At 35.9% G+C, this 6,869-nt stretch overlaps 2 long non-coding RNA genes across 2 annotated transcripts; both read right to left on the bottom strand.

The window, feature by feature from the left end:
* Positions 1-2,092: 2,092 nt before the first annotated feature.
* LOC137410159 (uncharacterized) lies at positions 2,093-3,856 on the bottom strand. The gene is made up of 2 exons (XR_010981000.1): positions 3,461-3,856; positions 2,093-2,646 (listed from the first exon to the last, which is right to left on the bottom strand). It is a non-coding gene; the product is annotated as an uncharacterized lncRNA (long non-coding RNA).
* Positions 3,857-3,886: 30 nt separating this feature from the next.
* Positions 3,887-6,661, bottom strand: LOC137410160 (uncharacterized). Its single transcript, XR_010981001.1, has 3 exons — positions 6,588-6,661; positions 5,399-5,545; positions 3,887-4,699 (listed from the first exon to the last, which is right to left on the bottom strand). It is a non-coding gene; the product is annotated as an uncharacterized lncRNA (long non-coding RNA).
* Positions 6,662-6,869: the final 208 nt, after the last annotated feature.

Consider the following 6,869-nt stretch of genomic DNA (forward strand, 5'->3'; position numbering starts at 1 on the left):
GCAGTGAACAATCTTCTATAATTTATTTCTTACCGTTCACTCATTGGAAGACATTTTTTATGTTCATGGTTACATGTCAAAATATTCTAAGTTTCTGTTATAATTAATTGTTAGTAGTTTAAGATTACTTAAACAATATTGTTTCCGTTTTTGTTCTACGTTTTCTCGAGATAAGATTTTGTAATTAGCCCTTTTCGTTATCGAAATATGTCTTAATGTTTTTTTACACTTACTGTTCGCTACCCAGTATATGTAGAATTTCCTGGGCTTTTTGTTAGTGTTTAGATTGTTATGCTATAATGGCTCATTGTCTAGGGATAATTTTTTATTGTTCTGTATGTGAAAATTCTTAGAAACTCGGCAGTCAGCAAGACGATATGATTGGTCGGTTTGAACGATAACCGTCAATCTCTAGGCCAATCGCTTATGTAATATAAATACTGCCACTAATTTTTAGGCAGTTCAGCTTGGGTGTGACTCTTGAATTGGATGCATGATTAGTATTACTATAATAAAGTCGTTATTGTTGGAGAAATATCGTTTATAATCGGCACTAACAGCAAGCTCACACAAAATGACTACAAATAAATAGGATAATTAAATAATTATCCTTACAAGAGTTGTGTTCTCTCCTGTTGGTTTCAACAGGTTACGGCGTTGGTTTCAGCGCACTCTGTTGGTTTCAGCAGAACGGAAGCGAGTTGGGTTCAGCTCCCTCCTGTTGGTTTCAGCAGGTTGTACAGTCAGCAGCGTTAGGTTCAGCGCACTCTGTTGGGTTCAGCAGAGCATAAATGAGTTGGTTTCAGCTCCCTCCTGTTGGATTCAGCAGGTTGTAGCGTTGGTTAAAGCGCAGAGATCTAGAGCTAGGGGTTGTCCCCACCCTACTCTTGCGAGTTTTCTTCAATACGCGACTGTTGGCATGTAATGCTTATCAATCAACATCTGCTGTTAGCCCTGTCACTATCTCGGTCTATGCATTTATCATGCCTTCCAATGGTCAAGTATAATTGCAGTGGCTCAAAACCTGGTCAGTTTCTGGGTCGTTTTGTAGAGGTGGAGCTTAATCCGGAAATGCAAATGTTTTGTCGGCACTAAGCGACGAGGTTTTAAGCAAGTGCCAATGTTTAGTCGGTTAGAAATTGAGTCTGTAATCTTATTATTTTTTTGTAACAAAATAAAGCATAAACATCGTTTTAGACAAATCTTTAATTAAAAATATGAGATCTTTCATCAAACTAGCATAACGTATTCACATAGTTGTTTATCGTAGTTTTGTCGTGTTAAAACGAAATAGTAACATGCTCACGAAACGGAAAAAAATCTTCTCAAAAATACATCATTAATTATTCGGTATTCGTTTATACAGTGTGTATGAAAAATGTCTTACATACGTTGTAATATGATTGCACTTACATGTATGTAACGTGGTATTATATAAGTTATTGAATATTTGTGATTATGTTCTAACCGAATAAAATGCACATTGAAACAATTGTCTACATTGGCTACCATTCTGAGAGCTAAAGAAGATTCTATTTCATTTTAGTGTAACTATTTATGTTAGCGTATCGTAAGACAAAGATTGTGAAAAGGCAACAGAAGACATTAGTCTATCTTATCTTTACTACAAACACCGACTTCTCCAACAACTAACTTTGTTTAGATTTTGAACATGACCGCACTCTGTAGGTATTCATTTGTCAATTTGCTTATATATTTATTATTTATGTACAGCATTGTGTGACCAAAAAAATTTTCTTGATTTGTTGAGCAAAAAATATTTTCTTTTTGTTGGCATGATGATGTATTTTCTTGCTCCAATATAAATAATGCATGTGGCAATTGTTGTGCATCATTGTTAGCAGCTTTCCCGTTACCTCCACAAGCACAATGTAGCCAATTCTGGAAAATCAGAGGGCAGCACACACAAAACCTTCAGCATGATGTATGTCTATTGGCATTGCTGATGTTGTACAACATACATTGTTTGAAAAGTCGATGCGCAATGACAAAATGTCTGGTGATGGACCACTGGAACAATGATGGGAAGTAGGTTGTTTTAGTTATCGGACGAATCTATCATGATAAATCGTAAAGTTTAATAATTTTACTTTATTTGATATAAAAAGAAAATGTTGCACATAACTTAATTACTACCACATCAGCACCAAAGCCATAAAAGGCCTTTAACAAGCACAAATGAGAACAGAATAACAGAGTAGAAAAGGGCTACATATACTACATGTAGATATGTGAAAATAAGTGAATATAAGTATGGTTTATGTAAAAAAAAATCAGTGTTGAAAATCCTGAATGTTTTATGTATGTAGGTATGTTTTAATTTGATCAATATATTCACTCAAAATTGAGCACAGTACAAGCTGAAACAGTTCGAGATTTTGCATATAAAAGTATTCCTATCTAGAACAAGTTTGTTCTCTATAGCTGCAGATGAATTGGCAATGAGGTAGAGGGCACGCCAGATGCCATCTGGCGTGACTTCCCTTCATTGCCAGTTCACCCACAGCTATGGGGAACAACCTTGCTCTATGCCTATCTAGATATTGCTTGTATTAGAAAGCGTCAGGAAGCATTTTTGCTCTGCCATTTCTTACTCCCTGCAAACTCCTCTTGGAGATCCTTGATCTAAAATAAAAACAATCATAGCATGTGTATTTACATCTCCTTGAACTTGTAAAGTACTGTGAATGCAGTATTCAAGTGGCATTATTTGCGACAATTTTTGACTTTGACAAGAATACTATTTGTTAATTTAATGAAGTAGATTGGAAAGTTACATTGGACATTGTGATTAGCTGGAAGGTAATTTGGCGATCTCAAAGAACCGGACAAATCTGCTTTTGCTAGTTCCTGACTTTATTACTGTTTTTACAGTAGTTTTATTTCACAATTATTTCCTGACTTCATATATCTTCTCCAATCCTACATTGCTCAACTGACTTAGCCCATAGAGTTGACTTGTACAAGACAACAGCGAAATTAGTCCAAGTACTCAGTCTATGAATCGGATGGTGTTGTGGCACCTTGTTATCAATCTCTCAAAGAGTTGATAACAACTCCAGAGATGCTCCCAAATCCTGATTAGAGATTTGCACATTACATCAAATCACCAATCATGAGATTGGCATTAAAGCACCATAAAAATGGATTACCCAGTTTGTAAATTAAATCAAATTAAAACCATCAATTACATAGTGGATGATGGTTTTAATTTCATTTTATTTGAAAGCTGAGCAGTCACCCTTCTAAGTGATTTGATTTGGAGCAAAACGCATGCCAGCGATTTGATATGCTTTACAAATCTGGAATCAAAGACTTGGGAGCATCGCTGCACAACTTTCTCCAATTCAGACACTGAGCACTTACACTAAAGTGACACAAAAGCATCATGCAACAGGGTTCTAATTTTAAAACTGAGTTACTGAATATTACCACTCACCGGACTGTTAGGTATGAAAGTAACATCAGGTGTCTGAGTTACATCTATAATGCTGTCGTTTGTGGCGTTTCGTAGATGCTCCCCACATCTATGGAAGCTCACATAGCCTCTGCTCTTACTCCTACCCATCCTGAGCAAGCACTGCGTTTCCTCCTTATCTTGAGCTATAAATCAGAATGCTCGAGGAATCGAACGTTTGGCTGGGTGTGAACAGGCAACTTAACAAATATCGCAGTTGGCAGCAAATAATTTGTTTCTGAAACCTAATCCTGCCTACACAAGGGGTTCTTCTGCATTATCCTACTATAACTTCACGTTTTTCTAGCTACTAATCTAGGGCTATAAATGGCTTGAAGATTCGCCTACCAATGAAATTCCACATTTAACCATAATTAATATTGCACGATTCTATCTTGCTTTTAATGATTGTTTTTGCAAATTTTAGGTGTGAAATATTCAATGTAAAATAAAATATTACGTCCAAGTTTAACCAAAGGTGTGAACTGCGATATAATACTATCTGGCGCATGTGTGAGGCCTCACGATGAGAAATTCTCAAGAAAAATGAGACAGATTGCCGTAAACTTCACTGGCTATTGGGTCAAGGATATGGTATCTGAGCATTCCAATCAAGTCTGTGTTTCTTTGCAATTCTACCAAATTTCTATGAGAGTGTAGATGAATAAAAGAAGAGAAAATGTTTTTGAACTTTGATGTACTGTGAGACCGAAAGCAAAGTATCGAATACAGCTTAGACATGTCGCAACCCTCACAGTAGTGTAGACTTAGATTTACTGCATTCTCTGATTTTGGCTTACAAGAATATAAATGTGCACGCATGCTTTTGTTACAAGATAGCTATTTCAGAAATAAAACAATTTAAAATCCATAAAAGTAATAAATATTATTCATCATCTCTATGTAAAATCCATACTATACTATCTGTGCATTTGCAAAGACATGGAAGGATAGCCCTGTCTAAATATATTGGACATACAATGACCGAGTTTTGCTGTCCAAAAATATCCCTTATAATAGGCTGAGTAAAATATTCTTGGTGTACCGGTAACTTACCCTCCGCTGTTCTTTGTACTTTTCCTTCTGGGTTTGCTGTCTTTCAGGGCCGTACATGCAGCCATACTCTTTTTCTTCGCCATACTCTTTTTCTTCGCCATACATACATAAATAGCTTTGACTGTCATGGATGACGTTCTTACCTCTCCAAATATCTTCACCTTGCTAAATTAGAGCAGATAAAATTTTAAAATTAAGAAACATGGTACAGATTTTTTAGATTCATTAGCTGAAGACGTTGTAGGTTTTTAGCCTTACTTGATTGCTAACACTCAATTGGGAACTAACTGCTGCATGTATATGATGCTTGATACATTTATTGCTTGCTTGATTGTAGTTATTAATATATACAATGATTTTTAATGTCATCTCAATTGCATGCCAATGCTTGTACACTGAAGTCCATCTTCTAATCAAGGCTGCACTATAAGCTTGATCGTAATCCACTGCATGTCTGTATATACCCGAATATCCACTTCGTCAAATTAAGCTTAAAAGTTGAGTGTCTATAGAGAGTAATCCTTTATTGCTGAGACTTAGATGGTGTGTATCCAGTGTGAGTTGCTAGTGAACTGATGAAAATTGTGTCAACTCTGCTTCAAGTAGGGCCTGTGACGTCATAGATCACATGGTACAAAAATAAACCAAAAAGGGCTCCATCAAACTGCAGCATAAAAACATATAAGCTACTATTGACATGTACTTCTATTGCACAACAACCAAGCATAGGCCTACATTTTACAATCAAGGTTACACTTCAACATCAATATTACACTAAAATATCCGAGGTATAAAATGTTCATTTTTAACGCAAGATCACAAATTAGGCAGTGAAGAAAAAGTGCTTTAAGGATATGAGATTACCTTCAAAAAGTCTTTCATGCTTGTTGAATATGCCGTCCTCATGGTTTGTGTAAAACTTGTTGCCATATTCGATTTCATGGGCTTTGATAGCTTGCTCAGACTCGTCTAACAATGAGGCAAGAAGGAGCGGCATAATGCTTAAATGCACTGCAATTAAAAATATATATTTGGTAGGCCCTCAGGCTCCTCGTAGAAGTTGACTGTCGTCAGCGATCATGTCATTCAGCTATCGAGGCTTCGATAACCTACCGACATGATTGCCGACTACAGGCACGGGAGGCCTGTAGGTAGGTCTATATAGAAGATGAAATGATGAATACAAAAAGTCAGTTATGAATACATGATGACCCACTGAGGTCTTGAAGCAATATGAATATGCAGTGCATTTCAATTAATTTTTTAAGACAAATTGCAAGCAGTAAGCGACTCTGACTACTGAGGACTACTGATCACAGGCAGGCTGTCTAGTCCAAAAATATAACTGCCCTGCATTGCAGAAGACTACAAAAACTTGCTTTACCTTGCCTCCTCTCCTACACTTTTTGTGAACCAAACAGATGAGATACAGCCTAGGCCTGGCGGTGCTACTGACAGCGCACCATTGTAGTAACAAGTTCAAATAAAATTTGAGATACACAATTAAATGGTTGTTCCTTAGGTAGCTACATACTGTCGTTGCTTCAAAATGTCCTACAGTTGAGACTTGGTAGTAATATAAAGTTAGTTGTTAAAAAAGTGTGTGCTTGCAGCAAATACAGTAAAGATAAAAAACTGATGTCTTCTGTTGCCTTCATTTTTACAATCAATGCCTAACGAGATGCTAATACTAATATTTACAGTGAATTAAAATAGAATCATTTTAGGCTCTCAGAATGGTAACAAAGTGGACAACCGTTTTAATATGCATTTTCTTTGTTCAGAACATAATCGTAACTTTTCAATATTTTATGTAATACCGCTTTACAAAAGTGTATTCATATTAAAAAAATATATAACTATTTTTCAAATATAAACGAATACAGAATAACTAATGGTGTATTTTTGAGAAGATTTTTTCCGTTTTGTGAGCGTGTTACCATTTATTCTTAACAAGAAAAAACTACGATAAACAGCTATGTAAATACTCTATGTTATTTTGCTAAAAGAACTCATATTTGTAATTAAAAATTTGCTTGGAAAAGATGCTTACGTGATATTTTGTTAAACGAATAGATAACTACTCGATTTATCAACAACTAAACGTTTGCAGTGGTTCGACTAACTTTAAAGCTTTTGTATTTCCGGATTAAGCTCCGCCCCTACAAAACGACCCAGAAACTGACCAGGTTTTGAGCCACTGCAATTATACCTGACCCCTTCCAATAAATAATTGTTTTGATAGACTTTAACGCATAGCGTAATATCCTTACACTCATGCAAACAATCGTCCATACATGTAGTTATTTTCACCGTAAACATAAGTAATCGTGGC

The sequence above is a fragment of the Watersipora subatra genome, unplaced genomic scaffold (genome assembly GCF_963576615.1).
Source record: "Watersipora subatra unplaced genomic scaffold, tzWatSuba1.1 SCAFFOLD_51, whole genome shotgun sequence".
NCBI classification, from domain to species: Eukaryota; Metazoa; Bryozoa; class Gymnolaemata; order Cheilostomatida; family Watersiporidae; genus Watersipora; species Watersipora subatra.